Here is a 16,103-nt window from a genome sequence, read left to right on the forward strand (position 1 = left end):
AAAAAACTATCGGCCTATATCGAATCTTCCATTCCTCTCAAACATTTTTGAAAAAGCTGTTGCGCAGCAACTCACTGCCTTCCTGAAGACAAACAATGTATACAAAATGCTTCAATCTGGTTTTAGACCCCATCATAGCACTGAAAACTGCACTTGTGAAGGTGGTAAATTACCTTTTAATGGCGTCAGCCGAGGCTCTGCATCTGTCCTCGTGCTACTAGACCTTAGTGCTGCCTTTAAAACCATCGATCACCACATTCTTTTGGAGAGATTGGAAACCCAAATTGGTCTACACGGACAAGTTCTGGCCTGGTTTAGATCTTATCTGTCAGAAAGATATCAGTTTGTCTCTGTGAATGGCTTGTCCTCTGACAAATCAACTGTACATTTCTGTGTTCCTCAAGGTTCCGTTTTAGGACCACTATTGTTTTCACTATATATTTTACCTCTTGGGGATGTCATTCGAAAACATAATGTTAACTTTCACTGCTATGCAGATGACACACAGCTGTACATTTCAATGAAACATGGTGAAGCCCCAGAATTGCCCTCGCTAGAAGCCTGTGTTTCAGACATAAGGAAGTGGATGGCTGAAAACGTTCTACTTTTAAACTCGGACAAAACAGAGATGCTTGTTCTAGGTCCCAAGAAACAAAGAGATCTTCTGTTGAATCTGACAATTAATCTTGATGGTTGTAAAGTCGTCTCAAATAAAACTGTGAAGGACCTCGGCGTTACTCTGGACCCTGATCTCTCTTTTGACGAACATATCAAGACTGTTTCAAGGACAGCTTTTTTCCATCTACGCAACATTGCAAAAATCTGAAATTTTCTGTCAAAAAATGATGCAGAAAAATTAATCCATGCTTTTGTTACTTCTAGGTTAGACTACTGCAATGCTCTACTTTCCGGCTACCCGGATAAAGCACTAAATAAACTTCAGTTAGTGCTAAATACGGCTGCTAGAATCCTGACTAGAACCAAAAAATTTGATCATATTACTCCAGTGCTAGCCTCCCTACACTGGCTTCCTGTTAAGGCAAGGGCTGATTTCAAGGTTTTACTGTTAACCTACAAAGCGTTACATGGGCTTGCTCCTACCTATCTTTCTGAGTTGGTCCTGCCGTACATACCTACACGTACGCTACGGTCACAAGACACAGGCCTCCTAATTGTCCCTAGAATTTCTAAGCAAACAGCTGGAGGCAGGGCTTTCTCCTATAGATCTCCATTTTTATGGAATGGTCTGCCTACCCATGTGAGAGACGCAGACTCGGTCTCAACCTTTAAGTCTTTACTGAAGACTTATCTCTTCAGTGGGTCATATGATTGAGTGTAGTCTGGCCCAGGAGTGTGAAGGTGAACGGAAAGGCTCTGGAGCAACATACCGCCCTTGCTGTCTCTGCCTGGCCGGTTCCCCTCTCTCCACTGGGATTCTCTGCCTCTAACCCTATTACAGGGGCTGAGTCACTGGCTTACTGGTGCTCTTTCATGCCGTCCCTAGGAGGGGTGCGTCACTTGAGTGGGTTGAGTCACTGACGTGATCTTCCTGTCTGGGTTGGCGCGCCCCCTTGGGTTGTGCCGTGGCGGAGATCTTTGTGGGCTATACTCGGCCTTGCCTCAGGATGGTAAGTTGGTGGTTGAAGATATCCCTCTAGTGGTGTGGGGGCTGTGCTTTGGCAAAGTGGGTGGAGTTATATCCTTCCTGTTTGGCCTTGTCCGGGGGTATCATCGGATGGGGCCACAGTGTCTCCTGACCCCTCCTGTCTCAGCCTCCAGTATTTATGCTGCAGTAGTTTATGTGTTGGGGGGCTATGGTCAGTTTGTTATATCTGGAGTACTTCTCCTGTCTTATCCGGTGTCCTGTGTGAATTTAAGTATGCTCTCTCTAATTCTCTCTTTCTTTCTCTCTCTCGGAGGACCTGAGCCCTAGGACCATGCCTCAGGACGACCTGGCATGATGACTCCTTGCTGTCCCCAGTCCACCTGGCCGTGCTGCTGCTCCAGTTTCAACTGTTCTGCCTGCGGCTATGGAACCCTGACCTGTTCACCGGACGTGCTACCTGTCCCAGACCTGCTGTTTTCAACTCTCTAGAGACCGCAGGAGCGGTAGAGATACTCTTAATGATCGGCTATGAAAAGCCAACTGACATTTACTCCTGAGGTGCTGACTTGCTGCACCCTCGACAACTACTGTGATTATTATTATTTGACCATGCTGGTCATTTATGAACATTTGAACATCTTGGCCATGTTCTGTTATAATCTCCACCCGGCACAGCCAGAAGAGGACTGGCCACCCCTCATATCCTGGTTCCTCTCTAGGTTTCTTCCTAGGTTTTGGCCTTTCTAGGGAGTTTTTCCTAGCCACCGTGCTTCTACACCTGCATTGCTTGCTGTTTGGGGTTTTAGGGTGGGTTTCTGTACAGCACTTTGAGATATCAGCTGATGTACGAAGGGCTATATAAATAAATGTGATTTGATTTGATTTGATGGTGGAAAAATGTGCAAATTGTTTTATGCAGATTTTAGAATATTCACATGAAAATCTGTCGCCAATTGGATGGAAACCTAGCTACAGTCAGCCTCACTTAAAGCTTGAGTATTCCTGATGCTTGAGAAAATCCAGGCACAGGATAGTATTCTGCACCCACACAATCTGCCTTAACAATACCATACATTATTAAACCCACCTGCCCTGAGGGACACAGCTGGATGGATCATTCACTACGCCCACTCAAACATCCTCACTGTACACTGGATTTTACTTTATAGATGATGACAGCTCTACTTAGTCACACGTATACATTTCAAGTTTTCACATTCACGCACATAGGATTTTGCTTTTGGGTTATTTTATCATTTTTACTCCCATTCCTAGGGGAGACACCCACACGTATATGTGTAAAGTCTGAAAGCGCATCATTAGAAGCTTAAGCAAATAAATTCACTAGCACATATCGCCCACACAAACACATCCAGTAATTGTACACTCCTTCAAGCTTTAGATCATACAACACATTTTACCTCACTTCCTCTCTCTACATAGCTACTACAGGGGATTTCCATGTAAAAAGCTCCATGAGCACTAACATCAAATCAAATGTATTTGTCACATACACATGGTTAGCAGGTGTTAATGCAAGTTTAGCGAAATGCTTGTGCTTCTAGTTCCGACCATGCAGTAATATCTAACAAGTAATATAACCTAACAATTTCACAACAACTACCTTATACACACAAGTGTAAAGCAATGAATACGAATATGTACATAAAAATATATAAATGAGTGATGGCCGAACGGCATAGGCAAGATGCAGTAGATGGTATAGAGTACAGTATATACATACGAGATGAGTAATGTAGGGTATGAAAACATTTAAAGCGGCATTGTTTAAAGTGGCTCGTGATACATTACATCAAGATGGCAAGATGCAGTAGATGGTATAGAGTACAGTATATACATATGAGATGAGTAATGTAGGGTATGAAAACATTATATGAAGTGGCATTGTTTAAAATGGCTAGTGATACATTACATCAAGATGGCAAGATGCAGTAGATGGTATAGCGTACAGTATATACATATGAGATGAGTAATGTAGGGTATGTAAACATTATAAAATATAAAGTGGCTAGTGATAAATTGAAACTGAAGGGCAGCTCCGGACTGCCCCTCAGTCCGGAGCTGCCCCTCAGTCCGGAGCTGCCCTTCAGTCCGGAGCTGCCCTTCAGTCCGGAGCTGCCCTTCAGTCTGGAGCTGCCCCTCAGTCCAGAGGCGCCCCTCAGTCCAGTGGGGCCATTTATTAGGGTCCCCAGTCCAAGGTCGGCGGCGAAGGTCGCCGCTCCAAAGACGCTACTGAAGCGGACTAAGACTATGGTGGAGTGGGGTCCACGTCCCGCGCCAGAGCTGCCACCGCGGACAGATGCCCACCCAGACCCTCCCCTATAGGTTCAGGTTTTGCGGCCGGAGTCCGCACCTTGGGGGGGGGGGGTAGCTTCACGCTCTGACCTTAGTTCTTTTGTTATTTCTTTGTTTTAGTATGGCGTGAGTTGGGTGGGTTGTCTATGTTCGTTTTTCTATGTTGTGTTTTGCGTTTGGCCTGGTATGGTTCTCAATCAGAGGCAGGTGTCGTTAGTTGTCTCTGATTGAGAATCATACTTAGGTAGCCTTTTTCCACCTGTGTTTCGTGGGTGTTTATTTTCTGTCTTTGTGTATGTCACCAGACAGGACTGTTTCGTTTCATTCTCGTTTATCGTTAGTTTTGTTGTTTTGTTCTAGTATTCGTTTTCATTAAAAGGCATAATGAATACTTACCACGCTGCACCTTGGTCCTCCTCTCTTTCTCCCAACGACGAACGTTACAGTTTCACAAGTTTGGACAGCACAGTAAAGTAGAGGTCAGTACAAAACAGTACAGTAGAATTTAGCACAGTAAAGGACAGTAGAGTATAGGTCAGTACAATACAGTAATGTAGAGTAGAGTTTAGTACAGTACACTAAAGTAGAGTACAGTATAATTTACTGAACTCTACTCTACCATGCCGTACTGTACTCTACTGTGCTTTACTGTGATGTCTAAACTTGTGAAACAGAGACATCTATGATTAGTACCACATTTGGTCTTGTTTGAGGGTTGGAGCTCATTAGAATAATAGCCAGTGTGTACAATAATACCCAAACATGCAAAGAATGATATTACATTTTTCTACCTTTGTGTACCTATTCAGCATACATCACCATGAAGAGAATGACTTTCATAATTATGCATTTCTGTATAGTACAGATTAGGGACCCATGATGTCATTCTGTTACTATCGTCCTGTTACCAGGTGTTAATCCACTTCACGTATTATATAACCAAAAGAGATTTCATATCATAGCGGACACCTCATTCTTTCTGCAGACATCTTTAAATCTGAACTCAGAGTAGATATTTAACCGTTTTTTGTAAAGCGTGGTCACAAACTGTGGAACATTTTACCGTTCTTTTGTTACCGAAATTTACTTCTCCACTGTTCTTCGAGTAAATGTGTTTTTGAAAATTGCTTTAAAAAATGTAACTTTACAATCAAGGCTTTTTGTCTGTCATACTTTTAAAGTGAAAAATGTGAGTCTCTGCGTCATTTTGTTACCGTGGAATTGCCCTACAGTAAAACACTGACTAAATATGTGGGTCATGCTTGTCACCTGCTTTGGCACAATCTAGTCAAATGAGACTTTCCCATTCATTCTGACAGAAGAGGAAAACTGTCCAGAGCTTTTCAGAATGATTCAGTGAGTGGTTCTATCTACAGCATCTGGGCTATGTTGGACAGCTGTTGAGTTTCATCGAGATCGCTTGGAGAAAGACAGTCCAAGGTCGCCAAGGTACACAAACAGCACTTTGAAGTGACTGAGTCTCTGGAACAGAGTGTTAACATTCTTAGCGCAGCACGCTAACCCTTCACTTCATAGTATGACGAAATTAAGACTATGTTATTACCCTTGGCTCCTGAGAGACAGGGAATTTCTCAAGTCAGTTGTGGACACATCATTCAGGCTTGTGGGGCTATTCTATACAAGCTATAAGCCACTCCTGTAATATTTTTTAAGGTGAAGCCTACCCTACACCAGTGCCCAGATAAGGGAGGCTAACTTCAGGACATTACCTATTCTGGTCAAGTTCCAGGATCCATTGTGGAATGCCTCCAGTCAATTTACTAAAAATCTATCCAGACCATAATATGCATTCTTTGATAATAATTTATACCATATAAAAGGAAGGACAGGTCCAAACTGGTGACCCTAAGGCCACAATAACATCTGGGATATAGGACTATAGTGTGAAGGAGAATTACACCAGACGGTCAGACACTGAAGAGAATAACATAATGACATCAATAAAATACCAAAACCTTGGTCACAAGATATTTTGGGGGTTTTCCATGTCAAACATTCCAGCCTGGTTATTAGGTTATCCAATAAATGGTCAGCTAATGTCTTAAGCAGTTGCTATGTCTTTTGTGATAAAGTCTAAAATACATGTCCGTTTCTGTCTGAGAGCTGAATGTCTACTCTGAGGCTTATGTAGGCACAATAACAGAATTCACCAAGGAATAGCAGTCACTTATAGATAACTATAAGCAAGATGGAGATAGATGTCCTTTTCTTAACTCCTATCGAAACACGTTGACATAGAATGTTCATGTGTCATACAGTGCCTTCGGAAAGTATACAGACCCCTTGACTTTTTCCACATTTTGTTAGGTTACATCAGTCTAAACACAAAGCCACATAATGACAAAGCAAAAACAGTTTTTTAGAATTTTTTGCAAATATCACATTTACATAAGTATTCAGACCCTTTACTCAGCACTTTGTTGAAGCACCTTTGGCAGCGATTACAGCCTTGAGTCTTCTTGGGTATGACGCTACAAGCTTGGCACACCTTTATTTGGGTAGTTTCTCCCATTTTACTCTGCAGCTATTTTCAGGTCTCTCCAAAGATGTTCGATCGGGTTCAAGTCCGGGCTCTGGCAAGGACATTCAGAGACTTGTCCCGAAGCCACTCCTGCGTTGTCTTGGCTGGTTGCTTAGAGTCATTGTCCTGTTAGAAGGTGAACCTTCGCCCCAGTCTGAGGTCCTGAGGCCTCTGGAGCAGGTTTACATCAAGGATCTTTCAGTACTTTGCTCCGTTCATCTTTGCCTTGATCCTGACTAGTCTCCCAGTCCCTGCCGCTGAAAAACATCCTGCCACCACCATGCTTCACCATAGGGATGGTGCCAGGTTTCCTCCAGACGTAATGGTTGGCATTCAGGCCAAAGAGTTCAATTTTGATTTCATCAGACCAGAGATTATTGTTTCTTATGTTCTGAGAGTCTTTAGGTTCCTTTTGGCAAACTCCAAGCGGGCTGTCATGTGCCTTTTACTGAGGAGTGGCTTCCACCTGGCCACTCTACCATAAAGGCGTGATTGGTGGAGTGCTGCAGAGATGGTTGTCCTTCTGGAAGGTTCTCCCATCTCCACAGAGGAACTCTGGAGCTCTATCAGAGGGACATTCAGGTTCTTGGTCACCTCCCTAACCAAGGTCCTTCTCCCCCGATTGCTCAGTATGGCCGGGCGGCCAGCTCTAGGAAGAGTCTTGGTGGTTCTAAACTTCTTCCATTTAAGAATCATGGAGGCCACTGTGTTCTTGGGGACCTTCAAGCCTGCAGAAATGTTTTGGTACCCAGATCTATGCCTCGACACAATCCAGTCTCTGAGCTCTACGGACAACGGCTTGGTTCTTGCTCTGAAATGCACTGTCAACTGTGGGACCTTATATAGACAGGTGTGTCTTTCCAATTCTTTCAAAATCATGTCCAATCAATTGAATATACCACAGGTGGACTCAAATCAAGTTGTAGAAACATCTCAAGGATGATCAATGGAAACATGATGCACCTGAGCTCAATTTCAAGACTCATAGCAAAGGGTCTGAATACTTATGTAAATAAGGTATCTGTTTTTTAAATATTTAATACATTTACAAAAATGTCTAGAAACCTGTTTACGCTTTGTCATTTTGGGGTATTCTGTGTAGATTGCTGATGATTTTGTATTTATTTAATCAATTTTAGAATAAGGTGGTAATGTAACAAAATGTGGAAAAAGTCAAGGAGTCTGAATACTTTCTGAAGAAAATCACGGGACAATGTTTAAACTGTTTTTATTTACATGCCAATAATTGTGTCAAACTAAGAACCCTCAGGGGACACTCATACTCATGATTCTTAACAGGCATCATCTCAAACATTAAGAGTGATTAGGAATTGTGTCTGGGCGCCTGGGCGGGCAGTCCTTCAGTGACCTAGTATGCCTCTGCATGGTGATTATTCACTCTCCACAGCTCCCATGGTGATCCCATGGTGCTGGCGTCAGGGGACTGATAACAACCTCCCTTTGTGGCCCCGCAGACTCAAACCAGAGCCTGGCTGGAATCAAGTCAGTCATTCACTGGCTTCCGGACACCTCTGCAATGTCATGTGCCGTAAAAGAATGTCAGACACACCGCAGTGACTGTCCCGGCCGAGAGGGGGGAAGGGAGAGGGGGTGTGCCCATGCCTTTGGAAACGGAGGTAATCCTAAGTACATCCAACAGCCAATAAAAGAAAGTGCACACTTCTCATTAGTTCCAGAGGCCAATCATTGGAAGTGCATTGTGCAGTATTGTCACTCTGAAAATGCCATCATTGACCAGACAAACTCTGCTGCAGTATTTGCCTTTGGTAATAATAATACAAAATCTATTATAAAGTCTTTCTGGACAATATAAACATCAAATTGCCATTAAACCCCTACAACTCATCCAGAACGCCGCAGCCCGTCTGGTGTTCAACTTTCCCAAGTTCTCTCACGTCACCCCGCTCCTCCGCTCTCTCCACTGGCTTCCAGTTGAAGCTCGCATCCGCTACAAGACCATGGTGCTTGCCTACGGAGCTGTGAGGGGAACGGCACCTCCGTACCTTCAGGCTCTGATCAGGCCCTACACCCAAACAAGGGCACTGCGTTCATCCACCTCTGGCCTGCTCGCCTCCCTACCTCTGAGGAAGTACAGTTCCCGCTCAGCCCAGTCAAAACTGTTCGCTGCTCTGGCACCCCAATGGTGGAACAAACTCCCTCACGACGCCAGGTCAGCGGAGTCAATCACCACCTTCCGGAGACACCTGAAACCCCACCTCTTTAAGGAATACCTAGGATAGGATAAAGTAATCCTTCTAACCCCCCCCCCTTAAAAGAGTTAGATGCACTATTGTAAAGTGGTTGTTCCACTGGATATCATAAGGTGAATGCACCAATTTGTAAGTCGCTCTGGATAAGAGCGTCTGCTAAATGACTTAAATGTCAAATGTAAATGTAAATTGCACAATACAGCCCTAATTTAATACATTGATTCATTCATTCCCTCTGCTAATAAACTGAAATATGGAGACTGATTTTCCACTCCCTCCCTCCTAACTTCTTCTTCATATGAGGATTCCAAGAGATGAGAACATGTGGCAGTGAGACAGTGAGAGTGCAGCGAGGGCCACAGTGGGACCAGTGGAGTGGAATCGAGGGGGCCACACGTCATCACCTCATTAGACTGAGGGCCCTGAGGAGCCTACAGGGCCGTGTCTAATGATCCAGTGATATATGGGATGTGTGTTGGAGCCGTGATAAACCTACTCAAGGGAGTTCTCTGGCATGCCAAATATTACGAGTGGGTCTGTTTTTTAAAATAGCTGGGTATATACAGTGGGGAGAACAAGTATTTGATACACTGACAATTTTGCAGGTTTTCCTACTTACAAAGCATGTAGAGGTCTGTAATTTTTATCATAGGTACACTTCAACTGTGAGAGAAGGAATCTAAAACAAAAATCCAGAAAATCACATTGTATGATTTTTAAGTAATTAATTTGCATTTTATTGCATGACATAAGTATTTGATACATCAGAAAAGCAGAACTGAATATTTGGTACAGAAACCTTAGTTTGCAATTACAGAGATCATACGTTTCCTGTAGTTCTTGACCAGGTTTGCACACACTGCAGCAGGGATTTTGGCCCACTCCTCCATACAGACCTTCTCCAGATCCTTCAGGTTTCGGGGCTGTCGCTGGGCAATACGGACTTTCGGCTCCCTCCAAAGATTTTCTATTGGGTTCAGGTCTGGAGACTGGGTAGGCCACTCCAGGACCTTGAGATGCTTCTTACGGAGCCACTCCTTAGTTGCCCTGGCTGTGTGTTTCGGGTCGTTGTCATGCTGGAAGACCCAGCCACGACCCATCTTCAATGCTCTTACTGAGGGAAGGAGGTTGTTGGTCAAGATCTCGCGATACATGGCCCCATCCATCCTCCCCTCAATACGGTGCAGTCGTCCTGTCCCCTTTGCAGAAAAGCTTCCCCAAAGAATGATGTTTCCACCTCCATGCTTCACGGTTGGGATGGTGTTCTTGGGGGTGTACTCATCCTTCTATTCCTCCAAACACGGCGAGTGGAGTTTAGAGCAAAAAGCTCTATTTTTGTCTCATCAGACCACATGACCTTCTCCCATTCCTCCTCTGGATCATCCAGATGGTCATTGGCAAACTTCAGACGGGCCTGGACATGCGTTGGCTTGAGCAGGGGGACCTTGCGTGCGCTGCAGGATTTTAATCCATGACGGCGTAGTGTGTTACTAATGGTTTTCTTTGAGACTGTGGTCCCAGCTCTCTTCAGGTCATTGACCAGGTCCTGCCGTGTAGTTCTGGGCTGATCCCTCACATTCCTCATGATCATTGATGCCCCACGAGGTGAGATCTTGCATGGAGCCCCAGACCGAGGGTGATTGACCGTCATCTTGAACTTTTTCCATTTTCTAATAATTGTGCCAACAGTTGTTGCCTTCTCACCAAGCTGCTTGGCTATTGTCCTGTAGCCCATCCCAGCCTTGTACAGGTCTACAATTTATCCCTGATGTCCTTACACAGCTCTCTGGTCTTGGCCATTGTGGAGAGGTTGGAGTCTGTTTGATTGAGTGTGTGGACAGGTGTCTTTTATACAGGTAACGAGTTCAAACAGGTGCAGTTAATACAGGTAATGAGTGGAGAACAGGAGGGCTTCTTAAAGAAAAACTAACAGGTCTGTGAGAGCCGGAATTCTTACTGGTTGGTAGGTGATCAAATACTTATGTCATGCAATAAAATGCAAATTAATTACTTAAAAATCATACAATGTGATTTTCTGGATTTTTGTTTTAGATTCCGTCTCTCACAGTTGAAGTGTACCTATGATAAAAATGACAGACCTCTACATGCTTTGTAAGTAGGAAAACCTGCAAAATCGGCAGTGTATCAAATACTTGTTCTCCCCACTGTACATACATACTTCAATGGATGGTGCCCAGATTATTATAATATCTTCAGTCTAGCCAGCCCAACTGTGACAGTCAGCCTGGAGAAGCCTCATAACGAACCAAGGCTACGGTCTTACCGACCTAAGTAGAGGGAGATTCTCACCTGGCGAGGGCTCAGCCAATCATATGAACCCAAAGTGTGTTACCATGAATAAAATATGTTGATGTTAGTGTGTTTGTGCAAATCAGATGAATGCACAGAAAGTATTAGGTTGTGCCAGTCTCCATCGTGTTAATTCATGTTCAGTTCAGATAGCACTCATGTTGGTCAACAGCACTAGCAATATTACAGTAGTCTCCTGGTAAATACACTCCTGCTGTGTGGATGAATTATGAATAAAGGCCTGAGTGTATGTGGGGGTGGGGATGTGTGCGTCTCTCATGATCAATAGCAAGCGTGCACTGAGGAAAACCGCTCTCTGACCTCCCTTCGTCCGTAGTAACACAGTAGGCTTTATTCAGAGGAAGACAGATGTCACACTATTGGATCAGCCACAGCCTCTAGTCACAGCTTACTGGGTTTCACTGTGGAGGTGATGGTAGAGGAAAACCCTTCTCATAAACAGAAATAGTGAAATAAATGAACTATTTTCCTTTTCCATTAATAAAATGAGTTTCATCAACACTGACCTAAGGACAGCAAGTCTATAACAGGCAGAAATACATTGGCCTATAGATTTTATAAGTACAGCAGTATCAAACCAGTACTTTCCAAACCATAGCAGTTATTTTCAGTACCATTATCGGATAGGATGGGCATGTTGGTACCTTGTGTGCAAGTTCATGAGGGCAGAAATAGTCTACCACATTTAAATAGACTTTCTGGAAGATTAGCATACTTTTTAGCCAGTAGTCCTCAAAGTAGAGGTCAAGAGCCAAAATGGGTCCCTAAAAATTGCGTACTACATCATCTATGTGCAGATATGTGCAATAAGTGATTGCTCTCCCTCTCTTTGCTGTGTTACTGAGCCGTTGGGCTACCTCATGGGATAATGCTGGAGAGACCCGGGCCAGCTTTATTCTTTCATCTTGCTAGCTGTCACAAGAGAGGAAGAGGTGAAGCGAGAGGTTTTACTCTGCCCAAAATCTATCCACGAAAATAAGACCATGAAGTGAGTTATTTTTGTATGGAGGTCAATGAGAGATTGTCAAATTTGGTCAACACATTTTGTATTGCTAATTTTCTACATGGGCTTATTTTATTGAATATAAGTTTTGTAATGGTTAGGTTGTTACAAATTCTTCTTTAAGCAATAACTTTTTTCTTGCCACTCTTCTGTAAAGCCCAGCTCTGTGGAGTGTACATCTTAAAGTGGTCCTATGGAGAGATACTCCAATCTCCACTGTGGAGCTTATCCTTTCCATTTTTTAATAATGGATTTAATGGTGCTCCGTGGGATGTTCAAAGTTTTTTATATTTTTTTATAACCCAACCCTGATCTGTACTTCTCCACAACTTTGTCCCTGACCTGTTTGGAGAGCTCCTTGGTCTTCATGGTGCCGCTTGCTTGGTGGTGCCCCTTGCTTAGTGGTTTTGCAGACTCTGGGGCCTTTCAGAACAGGTGTATATATACTGAGATCATGTGACAGATCATGTGACACTTAGATTGCACACAAGTGGACTTTATTTAACTAATTATGTGACTTCTGAAGGTAATTGGTTGCACCAGATCTTATTTAGGGGCTTCATAGCAAAGGGGGTGAATACATATGCATGCACCACTTTTCCGTTTTTAATTTTTATGAATTTTACTTCACCAATTTGGACTATTTTGTGTATGTCCATTACATGAAATCCAAATACAAATCAATTTAAATTACAGGTTGTAATGCAACAAAATAGGAAAAACGCCAAGGGGGATGAATACTTTGCAAGGCACTGTATCTGCCCTCTCATTGGCTAGAATGGTCCCACCTGATCTCACCTCCTCCCTTCAATCTTTGAAGAAGAATTTCCATTGTTAGAGCAGTCACTTGACTATCTTTTCAATATAATAGACAATCTTTGCTGTCACTCAAAATGGTGAGGGCCTGAAGTTTATTGGCTGGAACTCGAATTGCTAGGGGGCTGGCTCGCGTGGGCCAAGCTTGCAGTACTCAAAATGGCGCCACACAGCTTCCAGAAAACAGTCGCTTTCAAACTAGGGATTTCATTGGTAATTGAGGTAAGACAGTATATCTGCTCATAGATTATGCATGTATGAAGTACACATTGACACATCCAGCCCAAAGCGAGAGGTTTAAAAAATACTTGCGTAGTTGCCAAAGTTCCGGGAAAGTCTCTTTAATCAGAAAGGTTGCCAATATATTGATGCACCCCTATTGAAAGCCAAAATTACATAACCCTAGCCAGTGCACAGGCAGAAATAGTGCATATTCCAGGCACACAATGGTCTGGATACCATTACTCTCCCACCCACTCTCCTCTCAGAGTACAAACACTCAAACGTTAACTCCCTCAATGCCCTGTTGCCAAAAATCTCTCCTCCCTCTGTCCCAAAAACAGCCACTCCTCTCCATGCATGGGTGGGGGACAGGGGGGGGGGGTAGGAGGCTGGCGGCGGGCCACAGGCTTTAGGGATCGAGGGTCTCTGAACCTAGAGCCTAAATAATATAACCAGACAGTTTTGATCTGTGCTTAGAGGGCAAAGTCATTAACGGTTAATGTCCACAGGCGCAGCTGAGAGGAGAATAGAGGAAGGGTAAGAGGACAGAGAATGCCAAGCAAACAAAAGACAGAAGGATATGATATCTCCCTTATGCTATACTTCTGCTCCCTGCTAGCTGTTTGACAGGCAAGGTGTCTACAGCACTAGTCAGTATCAAAGCATACCTTAGTAAAACCTCCCATCCAGGAGTCCGTTTAGGTGGTGTAGCAGAAGGGAGAAAGAGAGGGAAGCTCAGGGTGGGCACTCCTCCAGCCCACCAGCACCGCTCACATCTCTCAACACTTGATGACAACGTATTTTTGTGGATCTCGGCCACTTTCATGTTACGCCTGGTATGCCATTAACCCAGGTTTAACAAATGAGAGGATAATCCCCCTAACAGACAAACCTCGTGGTACAGTAAATAAACCAGGCATTAAAAGCGACCATACGTCTTCCAGTTGGCTTCTGGTCTGATATCAGGCAAGATGAACAGCTGGGTAACTTTCACACCACTGAGGCGGGTAACTGAGACTTTGCCAAATGCACTGTGGATATTTCATTTCAGAAGAGCGCTTCCCTGTCCTGAATAATAAAAGGCTTGTTTAAAGAAGCCGATGCCAAATACGTTTAATTGAAGAACAAGGTTACATACAGCACAAAAATATATATCAGTTCTTTGTCTGATCAAAGAAAGGAAATATTCTATAGCAGTTCCCTGGTCAAATTTAAACAATTTTAAAAGCAATTAAGGCCTGGACAAAATCACTAGTGAAAGAGATCTGACATGAAGAAACCAAGATGACCCTCATATCCCTCCGGCCAGGTAACGCAGGCAGATCTAGTTGAAGTTTCCCAGATATACACATTTGCACAAATCTGATAGAGAATTAGTCCTCAAAATAATTCCCTTTCCCCAGCACAGGAGAATAGAACCATTGACAGTTTTGCGCTTTACAGATGGCTCGATTCACAGCACAGACGCGTCAACTGTGAACAACACATTTCACAAGGTTGTGCAGGATAACCTGAATTAAATTCATTGCTGCTCATGGGCTTGGACTGAAAAAGGTTCATTAAATAAAACTATAATTTGGGAGAAAATAAGGCCCAAGAGAAATAAGACTGATGACCCAAAGCATCTCTCCTTTGGTACAGTCCTTCAGTCCAGCAGAGGAATGCCAAAACACTGGGCAGAAACGCAGCGCCGAAGTCAGAATGGCAACTATGAACAACAATAGCGATAGCATGATGTCAATGATATAAAAAGTAGTAAAAAACATAGAAATACTGTTTGTACAGCTTAAACTACTGGTGTCTAGCTTCTTATGGCTGCAGGGGCAGTATTGAGTAACTTGGATGAAAGGTGCACAGAGGTGCCCAGAGTAAACGGCCTGCTCCACAGTCATAGTTACTAATATATGCATATTATTATTAGTATTGGATAGAAAACACTCTGAAGTTTCTAAAACTGTTTGAATTATGTCTGTGAGTATAACAGAACTCATATGGCAGGCAAAAACCTGAGAAGTTCCACTTCCTGTTTGGATTTTTTCTGAGGCTGGTAGATTTTCAACCAAGCTCCCATTGAAATTACAGCGAGATATGGATGATATAGATATAGATGTCAACAGTCAATAGAACTTTGTCTGGTGACTCTACTGTGAAGGGGGGCCGAAGGAGACAGGAATGAGTCTCACTGCCATGAGGTGACCATGCTTTGACCACGCGCATTCACGTGAGAGGCAGCTCCGTTCCACCGCTCATCTGAAGTCAATGTAATTCTCCGGTTGGAACGTTATTCAATATGTATGTTAACAACATTCTAAAGGTTGATTCAATACATCGTTTGACATGTTTCTACTGACTGTTACGGAACTTTTGGACATTTCGTCACGTTTTAGTGAACGCGCTTTGTGGAATTGTTTACCAAACGCGCTAACCAAAGTAGCCAATTGGACATAAATAACGGACATTATCGAACAAATCAAGCATTTATTGTGGACCTGGGATTCCTGGGAGTGCATTCTGATGAAGATCATCAAAGGTAAGGGAATATTTATCATGTAATTTCTGGTTTCTGTTGACTCCAACATGGCGGCTAATTTGACTCTTGTTCTGAGCTCCGTCTCAGATTATTGCATGGTTTGCTTTTTCCGTAAAGTTTTTTTGAAATCTGACACAGCGGTTGCATTAAGGAGAGGTATATTTATAATTCTATGTGTATAACTTGTATTATCATCTACATTTATGATGAGTATTTCTGTTGAAACGATGTGGCTATGCACTATCACTGGATGTTTTTGGAACTAGTGAATGTAACGCGCCAATGTAAACTCAGATTTTTTTATATAAATATGAACTTTATCAAACAAAACATGCATGTATTTTGTAACATGAAGTCCTATGAGTGTCATCTGATGAAGATCATCGAAGGTTAGTGATTAATTTGAGCTATATTTCTGCTTTTTGTGACTGCTATCTTTCGCTGGAAAAATGGCTGTGCTTATTGTGGTTTGGTGTGACCTAACATAATCGTTTGTAGTGCTTTCG

General features: G+C 43.2%; 1 protein-coding gene across 1 annotated transcript in view; it reads right to left on the reverse strand.

The window, feature by feature from the left end:
- The window catches only part of LOC139570997 (spectrin beta chain, non-erythrocytic 1), a 136,594-nt gene that overhangs the window by 100,739 nt on the left and 19,752 nt on the right, over window positions 1–16,103 (reverse strand). The gene's annotated exons all lie outside the window — the stretch shown is intronic.

Source organism: Salvelinus alpinus, chromosome 3 (genome assembly GCF_045679555.1).
Source record: "Salvelinus alpinus chromosome 3, SLU_Salpinus.1, whole genome shotgun sequence".
Taxonomy (NCBI): Eukaryota; Metazoa; Chordata; class Actinopteri; order Salmoniformes; family Salmonidae; genus Salvelinus; species Salvelinus alpinus.